Raw genomic sequence first — 13,705 nt, 5'->3', positions numbered from 1 at the left:
CCCACGGGAGTGTCACATAGCGTTTAGTTTCTTTTAATCTGGTGATTTTTTTTTTGTGTTTGTTTTTTCAATTATTGCAATTTTAATTGCCCCGATTTGAAGCCGTTTCTAAGGTCCCTTCTATTTTGTTGGACTTTAGCCAACATTTTGTGTTTATAATTATTATTGAAATATTTATAACTGAAACTAAACTATTGACTATTGAGATATAAACTAGCATAAAAACTTAGTGTGCGTATTTAGGTCTTGAGGAGTACGTGAACGTGAACGTAAACGTAAACGTAAATACACCCCTATAATAACCATATGGAACACACCTTGTATTATATACACCCGCAAATACACAAACACAAACACACACACACATACACACACACACACTACACATACACATAGTTATTAAGGATTAGGCTAAAGAAAGGAAGATCGGTAAGAACGAAAAGGATTAGCCCCTAACTAATGTCAAAATAAGCGATGGATACTGTTCCAAGGCAGAATGGACTGGGGAGTGCAGAGAGAAGAGCGTAGTAATTAGCTAAAGTGTTAGTAATTTTATTCAATAAAATTATAAATGAAACAAAAGATAATTGATAATGGATAAACACTTAAACCCTATATTTAAGACTATACATCATAATCTGTACGCGTACATTTTTTTTTTTTTTGAGGAGTGAAGCTGCTGCTGTGTAACTAATGGAAGATATGGAAGCGATATCTTTCTCTATTTTTTTTTCTGAACATTACACAGCAGAAACATTTACTCAAACGGAATATTGTAAAAATCGCAAACGTATATAAATGTGTATGTAATAAGATTAAGCAAGCATTATATTAACCAAAAAAACATATAACGAACAAAACAAAATTATTGAAATCAGCGTAAAGAAAGCAGCACACAATTGTGACTGAGAAACATAAGATCTACAGAATACTAGTACGGATGGATGCAGATGGTCCACGTCCAACTCGTTTGTGCTTTGATCTACATACCGAAACCCCCTTTGTTCTTCGACGTGAACTGTAAATTTCCAGCAAATGGCGAGCGCCAACCTTAAGCAATTAGTTGGGCTCATGTTTAGACTTAATAACTGATTGTAATGAAATAGAAACCACATCTATAAGCAGCACGCCGTTGAAGTAAAGCAATTACGATTCGAATCATTCATAACTTACGATACATGTATTAAGTGTACGAAATTGAAATTGTCTCTTCAAATCATACAGATACCGATCACCGATCAAGCCGCCACAGCAGCGGTAGAGTTAGTTTATAAAATAAAATAAAAAACAAAACGATTGCAAAAAAAAAAAACAAAAACAAAGAATGACGCAACGCAAAAATTAATTGTATTCACATAACATACCTACATTTATGGCAAGCCGATATACATGATAATACATCCATATAAATACATATATATAATAACTAATAATATTACGAGTAAAAAGCGATTTCAATAAAATGGAAAATATAAAAAAAAACTTTTCAATTTATAGTTTTACGATTCTGTTGATTTTCAAAATTAAGTAATACATTTCAGAACAATATTGCACGATCTATTGCGCCTAACAACGTTATAAGTCGAAATCCTTAATAGCATTAATGTAAATTTAAAGGATCGAGGATATTTTCCCGATCACGAGAAGGCGTGGCACGCGTTGCCGCATCGGCCCATAAATAGTCGAAATGGGTTTTTCGATTTTGGAAAACTTGCTTACCATCATGATTTTTTGCGAAAATCGTGAAAAATTGATGTCCCTCTTTCCCATTGCAGTCGATTGCCAGGACTCTCCTAAACACGACAAGACATGCCGTATTGCAGAGGTATGGCGTGCAGAAGAAACCAGTATTTTAATGATATGCAAATCCAAATCTTCAGAAGGCTATATCTCAGACAGTAAAGGACCAACTCTCCCAGGATCGGGAGGATAAAATAAAAATCAAGAATAACAATTATAATAACAATTATTCAATAAAAATCAAGAATAACAATTATAATAATAGTTATTCGATAAAAATCAAGAATAACAATTATCATAATAGTTATTCAATAAAAATCAAGAATAACAATTATAATAATAGTTATTCAATAAAAATCAAGAATAACAATTATAATAATAGTTATTCGATAAAAATCAAGAATAACAATTATAATAATAGTTATTCGATAAAAATCAAGAATAACACTTATAATAATAGTTATTCAATAAAAATCAAGAATAACAATTATCATAATAGTTATGCAATAAAAATCAAGAATAACAATTATGATAATAATTATTCAATAAAAATCAAGAATAACAATTATCATTATAGTTATTCAATAAAAATCAAGAATAACAATTATAATAACAATTATTCAATAAAAATCAAGAATAACAATTATAATAATAGTTATTCGATAAAAATCAAGAATAACAATTATAATAATAGTTATTCGATAAAAATCAAGAATAACAATTGTAATAATAGTTATTCAATAAAAATCAAGAATAACAATTATAATAACAATTATTCAATAAAAATCAAGAATAACAATTATCATAATAGTTATTCAATAAAAATCAAGAATAACAATTATAATAATAGTTATTCAATAAAAATCAAGAATAACAATTATAATAATAGTTATTCAATAAAAATCAAGAATAACAATTATAATAATAGTTATTCAATAAAAATCAAGAATAACAATTATAATAATAGTTATTCGATAAAAATCAAGAATAACAATTATAATAATAGTTATTCAATAAAAATCAAGAATAACAATTATAATAACAATTATTCAATAAAAATCAAGAATAACAATTATAATAATAGTTATTCGATAAAAATCAAGAATAACAATTATAATAATAGTTATTCAATAAAAATCAAGAATAACAATTATAATAACAATTATTCAATAAAAATCAAGAATAACAATTATAATAATAGTTATTCGATAAAAATCAAGAATAACAATTATAATAATAGTTATTCAATAAAAATCAAGAATAACAATTATAATAACAATTATTCAATAAAAATCAAGAATAACAATTATAATAATAGTTATTCAATAAAAATCAAGAATAACAATTATAATAATAGTTATTCAATAAAAATCAAGAATAACAATTATCATAATAGTTATTCAATAAAAATCAAGAATAACAATTATAATAACAATTATTCAATAAAAATCAAGAATAACAATTATAATAATAGTTATTCAATAAAAATCAAGAATAACAATTATAATAATAGTTATTCGATAAAAATCAAGAATAACAATTATAATAATAGTTATTCAATAAAAATCAAGAATAACAATTATAATAACAATTATTCAATAAAAATCAAGAATAACAATTATCATAATAGTTATTCAATAAAAATCAAGAATAACAATTATAATAATAGTTATTCGATAAAAATCAAGAATAACAATTATAATAACAATTATTCAATAAAAATCAAGAATAACAATTATAATAATAGTTATTCAATAAAAATCAAGAATAACAATTATAATAACAATTATTCAATAAAAATCAAGAATAACAATTATCATAATAGTTATTCAATAAAAATCAAGAATAACAATTATAATAACAATTATTCAATAAAAATCAAGAATAACAATTATCATAATAGTTATTCAATAAAAATCAAGAATAACAATTATAATAATAGTTATTCGATAAAAATCAAGAATAACAATTATAATAATAGTTATTCAATAAAAATCAAGAATAACAATTATAATAACAATTATTCAATAAAAATCAAGAATAACAATTATAATAATAGTTATTCGATAAAAATCAAGAATAACAATTATAATAACAATTATTCAATAAAAATCAAGAATAACAATTATAATAATAGTTATTCGATAAAAATCAAGAATAACAATTATAATAACAATTATTCAATAAAAATCAAGAATAACAATTATAATAATAGTTATTCAATAAAAATCAAGAATAACAATTATAATAATAGTTATTCGATAAAAATCAAGAATAACAACGCCCTGTTCGTGCGCGGTTCGTGCCATGGCCCGCCGGGATCAGAAAAATGCCCTTGATCCTTCGGTAAGGACTCCAACATCACAACTATACATATTGTGGCCCGATCGAATCGTGAGACAGCTTCCTGTGATCGGAAAAATGTCCTTGATTTATTGGACTCCTTATCAAGGATTAAGGACATTTTCCCCAATCAACAATATTTAGTTTTATCCGTTATTTGTGAACCAATCGGGGCGTGACACGACTTTTTTAATCGGAATAGATTCCCCCATACAGGATACAGCAAGGATAGGTTTATTCATCATAACTTAACCTAGTATGAATATATAAAAAAGTGGAAAACATGTATATCCTTAAAACTAACAGCAACGAGATCTATATAAAGTCTAGTAGTCCGCACAGTTCCTGCCTTGGTTGCCATGCCAAAGTCCTTGAGATAGTTGTCGATGACCAGGTCGAAAAATGACGATGGCTTGTTAAGTTCGGATCTTGAAAGGGGTGCGCTTTTGTCCTGCTGGGATGTCTGGCTGGGATAGGCCTCGGTCTGTCTCGAATGCTCGTCGGTAATGCTTGGATAGCGCTCCGTCTGGCGGGGGAAATCAGGTAGGACTCGGTTTGTAGCAAAGCGTAGGGTACATAGTCCTCTGTGAAGGAAGATATATTTTAAAATATGTCCTCCATTATATACTGATTCACTTACGCGGCTTGAAGCTGATGCCCAGCGTTTGATACGGCGGCGTACGAATGGGCGTCATGGCTGTCTCCTGATGACGCGGCGTTAACCGAATGCTTGAGCCGCAGATCCAGAAAGCTCCTTTGCGACATTTTTGGTGCATAACCTGGCACATCTCTATACTGTATGGTTGGTGGCAGGCAATAGAATTCGATGAATAAGTTAAAGTTATATTGTCAGTGAAAGTATGTCACTCATTTTTATCTAAATATACTGGTATGGCTTGCGAGGACTTGGAAAATGCTGCTTTGATTTCAACTTGATAATTGGCAGGCAGCCTGGCAGTCGATTGGCAGGACTCGCCTGGTCACGAAAAGACATAACGCACCCCGATCGGCTGCCATATTGCAGAGATATAGCGTGCAGAAGAAACCTGTATTCTAGGGATATGCAAAACCAACTCCTAGGAGGGCTATATCTCAGACAAATAGGGCCAGATCGGTGAGAGACCTACTCTCCCAGGATCGGGAGGATCCAGCCTGTCGTTCGGCATCAGAATCTCGACTTTGAAAAGGAGGCCGATTTTTGGCAAATTTAATGATGTAACCATCATGATTTTTTGCGAAAATCGTGAAAAAATGGATGTCCTTTTTTCCGATTGCATTCGATTGGCAGGACTCGCCTGGTCACGAAAAGACATACCGCACCCCGATCGGCTGCCGTATTGCAGAGATATAGCGTGCAGAAGAAACCTGTATTCTAGGGATATGCAAAACCAAGTCCTAGGAGGGCTATATCTCAGACAAGTAGGGCCAGATCGGTGAGAGACCTACTCTCCCAGGATCGGCAGGACTCGCCCGATCGTGAAAAGACATACCGCACCCCGATCGGCTGCCGTATTGCAGAGATATAGCGTGCAGAAGAAACCTGTATTCTAGGGATATGCAAAACCAACTCCTAGGAGGGCTATATCTCAGACAAATAGGGCCAGATCGGTGAGAGACCTACTCTCCCAGGATCGGGAGGATCCAGACTTTCGAACCGCATCAAAATCTCGACCTTGAAAAGGAGGCCGATTTTTGGCAAATTTAATGATGTAACCATCATGATTTTTTGCGAAAATCGTGAAAAAATGGATGTCCTTTTTTCCGATTGCAGTCGATTGGCAGGACTCGCCCGATCGTGAAAAGACATACCGCACCCCGATCGGCTGCCGTATTGCAGAGATATAGCGTGCAGAAGAAACCTGTATTCTAGGGATATGCAAAACCAACTCCTAGGAGGGCTATATCTCAGACAAGTAGGGCCAGATCGGTGAGAGACCTACTCTCCCAGGATCGGGAGGATCCAGCCTGTCGTTCGGCATCAGAATCTCGACTTTGAAAAGGAGGCCGATTTTTGGCAAATTTAATGATGTAACCATCATGATTTTTTGCGAAAATCGTGAAAAAATGGATGTCCTTTTTTCCGATTGCAGTCGATTGGCAGGACTCGCCCGATCGTGAAAAGACATACCGCACCCCGATCGGCTGCCGTATTGCAGAGATATAGCGTGCAGAAGAAACCTGTATTCTAGGGATATGCAAAACCAACTCCTAGGAGGGCTATATCTCAGACAAGTAGGGCCAGATCGGTGAGAGACCTACTCTCCCAGGATCGGGAGGATCCAGCCTGTCGTTCGGCATCAGAATCTCGACTTTGAAAAGGAGGCCGATTTTTGGCAAATTTAATGATGTAACCATCATGATTTTTTGCGAAAATCGTGAAAAAATGGATGTCCTTTTTTACGATTGCATTCGATTGGCAGGACTCGCCTGGTCACGAAAAGACATACCGCACCCCGATCGGCTGCCGTATTGCAGAGATATAGCGTGGAGAAGAAACCTGTATTCTAGGGATATGCAAAACCAACTCCTAGGAGGGCTATATCTCAGACAAATAGGGCCAGATCGGTGAGAGACCTACTCTCCCAGGATCGGCAGGACTCGCCCGATCGTGAAAAGACATACCGCACCCCGATCGGCTGCCGTATTGCAGAGATATAGCGTGCAGAAGAAACCTGTATTCTAGGGATATGCAAAACCAACTCCTAGGAGGGCTATATCTCAGACAAGTAGGGCCAGATCGGTGAGAGACCTACTCTCCCAAGATCGGGAGGATCCAGACTTTCGAACCGCATCAAAATCTCGACCTTGAAAATGAGGCCGATTTTTGGCAAATTTAATGATGTAACCATCATGATTTTTTGCGAAAATCGTGAAAAAATGGATGTCCTTTTTTCCGATTGCAGTCTATTCGCAGGACTCGCCCGATCGTGAAAAGACATACCGCACCCCGATCGGCTGCCGTATTGCAGAGATATAGCGTGCAGAAGAAACCTGTATTCTAGGGATATGCAAAACCAACTCCTAGGAGGGCTATATCTCAGACAAATAGGGCCAGATCGGTGAGAGACCTACTCTCCCAGGATCGGGAGGATCCAGCCTGTCGTTCGGCATCAGAATCTCGACTTTGAAAAGGAGGCCGATTTTTGGCAAATTTAATGATGTAACCATCATGATTTTTTGCGAAAATCGTGAAAAAATGGATGTCCTTTTTTCCGATTGCATTCGATTGGCAGGACTCGCCTGGTGACGAAAAGACATACCGCACCCCGATCGGCTGCCGTATTGCAGAGATATAGCGTGCAGAAGAAACCTGTATTCTAGGGATATGCAAAACCAACTCCTAGGAGGGCTATATCTCAGACAAATAGGGCCAGATCGGTGAGAGACCTACTCTCCCAGGATCGGGAGGATCCAGCCTGTCGTTCGGCATCAGAATCTCGACTTTGAAAAGGAGGCCGATTTTTGGCAAATTTAATGATGTAACCATCATGATTTTTTGCGAAAATCGTGAAAAAATGGATGTCCTTTTTTCCGATTGCATTCGATTGGCAGGACTCGCCTGGTCACGAAAAGACATACCGCACCCCGATCGGCTGCCGTATTGCAGAGATATAGCGTGCAGAAGAAACCTGTATTCTATTGATACGCAAAACCAACTCCTAGGAGGGCTATATCTCAGACAAGTAGGGCCAGATCGGTGAGAGACCAACTCTCCCAGGATCGGGAGGATCCAGACTTTCGAACCGCATCAAAATCTCGACCTTGAAAATGAGGCCGATATTTGGCAAATTTAATGATGTAACCATCATGATTTTTTGCGAAAATCGTGAAAAAATGGATGTCCTTTTTTCCGATTGCATTCGATTGGCAGGACTCGCCTGGTCACGAAAAGACATACCGCACCCCGATCGGCTGCCGTATTGCAGAGATATAGCGTGCAGAAGAAACCTGTATTCTAGGGATATGCAAAACCAACTCCTAGGAGGGCTATATCTCAGACAAGTAGGGCCAGATCGGTGAGAGACCAACTCTCCCAGGATCGGGAGGATCCAGACTTTCGAACCGCATCAAAATCTCGACCTTGAAAATGAGGCCGATATTTGGCAAATTTAATGATGTAACCATCATGATTTTTTGCGAAAATCGTGAAAAAATGGATGTCCTTTTTTCCGATTGCAGTCGATTGGCAGGACTCGCCTGGTCACGACATACCGCACCCCGATCGGCTGCCGTATTGCAGAGATATAGCGTGCAGAAGAAACCTGTATTCTAGGGATATGCAAAACCAACTCCTAGGAGGGCTATATCTCAGACAAATAGGGCCAGATCGGTGAGAGACCAACTCTCCCAGGATCGGGAGGATCCAGACTTTCGAACCGCATCAAAATCTCGACCTTGAAAATGAGGCCGATTTTTGGCAAATTTAATGATGTAACCATCATGATTTTTTGCGAAAATCGTGAAAAAATGGATGTCCTTTTTCCGATTGCAGTCAATTGGCAGGACTCGCCCGATCGTGAAAAGACATACCGCACCCCGATCGGCTGCCGTATTGCAGAGATATAGCGTGCAGAAGAAACCTGTATTCTAGGGATATGCAAAACCAACTCCTAGGAGGGCTATATCTCAGACAAATAGGGCCAGATCGGTGAGAGACCTACTCTCCCAGGATCGGGAGGATCCAGCCTGTCGTTCGGCATCAGAATCTCGACTTTGAAAAGGATGCCGATTTTTGGCAAATTTAATGATGTAACCATCATGATTTTTTGCGAAAATCGTGAAAAAATGGATGTCCTTTTTTCCGATTGCATTCGATTGGCAGGACTCGCCTGGTCACGAAAAGACATACCGCACCCCGATCGGCTGCCGTATTGCAGAGATATAGCGTGCAGAAGAAACCTGTATTCTAGGGATATGCAAAACCAACTCCTAGGAGGGCTATATCTCAGACAAATAGGGCCAGATCGGTGAGAGACCTACTCTCCCAGGATCGGGAGGATCCAGCCTGTCGTTCGGCATCAGAATCTCGACTTTGAAAAGGAGGCCGATTTTTGGCAAATTTAATGATGTAACCATCATGATTTTTTGCGAAAATCGTGAAAAAATGGATGTCCTTTTTTCCGATTGCAGTCGATTGGCAAGACTCGCCTGGTCACGAAAAGACATACCGCACCCCGATCGGCTGCCGTATTGCAGAGATATAGCGTGCAGAAGAAACCTGTATTCTAGGGATATGCAAAACCAACTCCTAGGAGGGCTATATCTCAGACAAGTAGGGCCAGATCGGTGAGAGACCTACTCTCCCAGGATCGGGAGGATCCAGACTTTCGAACCGCATCAAAATCTCGACCTTGAAAAGGAGGCCGATTTTTGGCAAATTTAATGATGTAACCATCATGATTTTTTGCGAAAATCGTGAAAAAATGGATGTCCTTTTTTCCGATTGCAGTCAATTGGCAGGACTCGCCCGATCGTGAAAAGACATACCGCACCCCGATCGGCTGCCGTATTGCAGAGATATAGCGTGCAGAAGAAACCTGTATTCTAGGGATATGCAAAACCAACTCCTAGGAGGGCTATATCTCAGACAAATAGGGCCAGATCGGTGAGAGACCTACTCTCCCAGGATCGGCAGGACTCGCCCGATCGTGAAAAGACATACCGCACCCCGATCGGCTGCCGTATTGCAGAGATATAGCGTGCAGAAGAAACCTGTATTCTAGGGATATGCAAAACCAACTCCTAGGAGGGCTATATCTCAGACAAATAGGGCCAGATCGGTGAGAGACCTACTCTCCCAGGATCGGCAGGACTCGCCCGATCGTGAAAAGACATACCGCACCCCGATCGGCTGCCGTATTGCAGAGATATAGCGTGCAGAAGAAACCTGTATTCTAGGGATATGCAAAACCAACTCCTAGGAGGGCTATATCTCAGACAAATAGGGCCAGATCGGTGAGAGACCTACTCTCCCAAGATCGGGAGGATCCAGACTTTCGAACCGCATCAAAATCTCGACCTTGAAAATGAGGCCGATTTTTGGCAAATTTAATGATGTAACCATCATGATTTTTTGCGAAAATCGTGAAAAAATGGATGTCCTTTTTTCCGATTGCATTCGATTGGCAGGACTCGCCTGGTCACGAAAAGACATACCGCACCCCGATCGGCTGCCGTATTGCAGAGATATAGCGTGCAGAAGAAACCTGTATTCTAGGGATATGCAAAACCAACTCCTAGGAGGGCTATATCTCAGACAAATAGGGCCAGATCGGTGAGAGACCTACTCTCCCATGATCGGCAGGACTCGCCCGATCGTGAAAAGACATACCGCACCCCGATCGGCTGCCGTATTGCAGAGATATAGCGTGCAGAAGAAACCTGTATTCTAGGGATATGCAAAACCAACTCCTAGGAGGGCTATATCTCAGACAAATAGGGCCAGATCGGTGAGAGACCAACTTTCCCAGGATCGGGAGGATCCAGACTTTCGAACCGCATCAAAATCTCGACCTTGAAAAGGAGGCCGATTTTTGGCAAATTTAATGATGTAACCATCATGATTTTTTGCGAAAATCGTGAAAAAATGGATGTCCTTTTTTCCGATTGCATTCGATTGGCAGGACTCGCCTGGTCACGAAAAGACATACCGCACCCCGATCGGCTGCCGTATTGCAGAGATATAGCGTGCAGAAGAAACCTGTATTCTAGGGATATGCAAAACCAACTCCTAGGAGGGCTATATCTCAGACAAATAGGGCCAGATCGGTGAGAGACCTACTCTCCCAGGATCGGCAGGACTCGCCCGATCGTGAAAAGACATACCGCACCCCGATCGGCTGCCGTATTGCAGAGATATAGCGTGCAGAAGAAACCTGTATTCTAGGGATATGCAAAACCAACTCCTAGGAGGGCTATATCTCAGACAAGTAGGGCCAGATCGGTGAGAGACCTACTCTCCCAGGATCGGCAGGACTCGCCCGATCGTGAAAATACATACCGCACCCCGATCGGCTGCCGTATTGCAGAGATATAGCGTGCAGAAGAAACCTGTATTCTAGGGATATGCAAAACCAACTCCTAGGAGGGCTATATCTCAGACAAATAGGGCCAGATCGGTGAGAGACCTACTCTCCCAGGATCGGCAGGACTCGCCCGATCGTGAAAATACATACCGCACCCCGATCGGCTGCCGTATTGCAGAGATATAGCGTGCAGAAGAAACCTGTATTCTAGGGATATGCAAAACCAACTCCTAGGAGGGCTATATCTCAGACAAATAGGGCCAGATCGGTGAGAGACCTACTCTCCCAGGATCGGGAGGATCCAGCCTGTCGTTCGGCATCAGAATCTCGACTTTGAAAAGGAGGCCGATTTTTGGCAAATTTAATGATGTAACCATCATGATTTTTTGCGAAAATCGTGAAAAAATGGATGTCCTTTTTTCCGATTGCATTCGATTGGCAGGACTCGCCTGGTCACGAAAAGACATGCCGCGCCCCGATCGGCTGCCATATTGCAGAGATATAGCATGCAGAAGAAACCTGTATTCTATTGATACGCAAAACCATCTCCTAGGAGGGCTATATCTCAGACAAATAGGGCCAGATAGGTGAAAGACCAACTCTCCCAGGATCGGGAGGATCCAGCCTGTCGTTCGGCATCAGAATCTCGACTTTGAAAAGGAGGCCGATTTTTGGCAAATTTAATGATGTAACCATCATGATTTTTTGCGAAAATCGTGAAAAAATGGATGTCCTTTTTTCCGATTGCAGTCGATTGGCAGGACTCGCCCGATCGTGAAAAGACATGCCGCACCCCGATCGGCTGCCGTATTGCAGAGATATAGCGTGCAGAAGAAACCTGTATTCTAGGGATATGCAAAACCAACTCCTAGGAGGGCTATATCTCAGACAAATAGGGCCAGATCGGTGAGAGACCAACTTTCCCAGGATCGGGAGGATCCAGACTTTCGAACCGCATCAAAATCTCGACCTTGAAAAGGAGGCCGATTTTTGGCAAATTTAATGATGTAACCATCATGATTTTTTGCGAAAATCGTGAAAAAATGGATGTCCTTTTTTCCGATTGCATTCGATTGGCAGGACTCGCCTGGTCACGAAAAGACATACCGCACCCCGATCGGCTGCCGTATTGCAGAGATATAGCGTGCAGAAGAAACCTGTATTCTAGGGATATGCAAAACCAACTCCTAGGAGGGCTATATCTCAGACAAATAGGGCCAGATCGGTGAGAGACCTACTCTCCCAGGATCGGCAGGACTCGCCCGATCGTGAAAAGACATACCGCACCCCGATCGGCTGCCGTATTGCAGAGATATAGCGTGCAGAAGAAACCTGTATTCTAGGGATATGCAAAACCAACTCCTAGGAGGGCTATATCTCAGACAAATAGGGCCAGATCGGTGAGAGACCTACTCTCCCAGGATCGGCAGGACTCGCCCGATCGTGAAAAGACATACCGCACCCCGATCGGCTGCCGTATTGCAGAGATATAGCGTGCAGAAGAAACCTGTATTCTAGGGATATGCAAAACCAACTCCTAGGAGGGCTATATCTCAGACAAATAGGGCCAGATCGGTGAGAGACCTACTCTCCCAGGATCGGGAGGATCCAGACTTTCGAACCGCATCAAAATCTCGACTTTGAAAAGGAGGCCGATTTTTGGCAAATTTAATGATGTAACCATCATGATTTTTTGCGAAAATCGTGAAAAAATGGATGTCCTTTTTTCCGATTGCAGTCGATTGGCAGGACTCGCCCGATCGTGAAAAGACATACCGCACCCCGATCGGCTGCCGTATTGCAGAGATATAGCGTGCAGAAGAAACCTGTATTCTAGGGATATGCAAAACCAACTCCTAGGAGGGCTATATCTCAGACAAGTAGGGCCAGATCGGTGAGAGACCTACTCTCCCAGGATCGGGAGGATCCAGCCTGTCGTTCGGCATCAGAATCTCGACTTTGAAAAGGAGGCCGATTTTTGGCAAATTTAATGATGTAACCATCATGATTTTTTGCGAAAATCGTGAAAAAATGGATGTCCTTTTTTCCGATTGCATTCGATTGGCAGGACTCGCCTGGTCACGAAAAGACATACCGCACCCCGATCGGCTGCCGTATTGCAGAGATATAGCGTGCAGAAGAAACCTGTATTCTAGGGATATGCAAAACCAACTCCTAGGAGGGCTATATCTCAGACAAGTAGGGCCAGATCGGTGAGAGACCTACTCTCCCAGGATCGGAGGATCCAGCCTGTCGTTCGGCATCAGAATCTCGACTTTGAAAAGGAGGCCGATTTTTGGCAAATTTAATGATGTAACCATCATGATTTTTTGCGAAAATCGTGAAAAAATGGATGTCCTTTTTTCCGATTGCAGTCGATTGGCAGGACTCGCCCGATCGTGAAAAGACATACCGCACCCCGATCGGCTGCCGTATTGCAGAGATATAGCGTGCAGAAGAAACCTGTATTCTAGGGATATGCAAAACCAACTCCTAGGAGGGCTATATCTCAGACAAATAGGGCCAGATCGGTGAGAGACCTACTCTCCCAGGATCGGGAGGATCCAGCCTGTCGTTCGGCATCAGAATCTCGACTT

The sequence above is a fragment of the Drosophila persimilis genome, unplaced genomic scaffold (assembly GCF_003286085.1).
Source record: "Drosophila persimilis strain 14011-0111.01,24,50 unplaced genomic scaffold, DperRS2 tig00001758-arrow-arrow-pilon, whole genome shotgun sequence".
NCBI lineage: Eukaryota > Metazoa > Arthropoda > Insecta > Diptera > Drosophilidae > Drosophila > Drosophila persimilis.
This window is presented reverse-complemented; position numbering follows the sequence as displayed.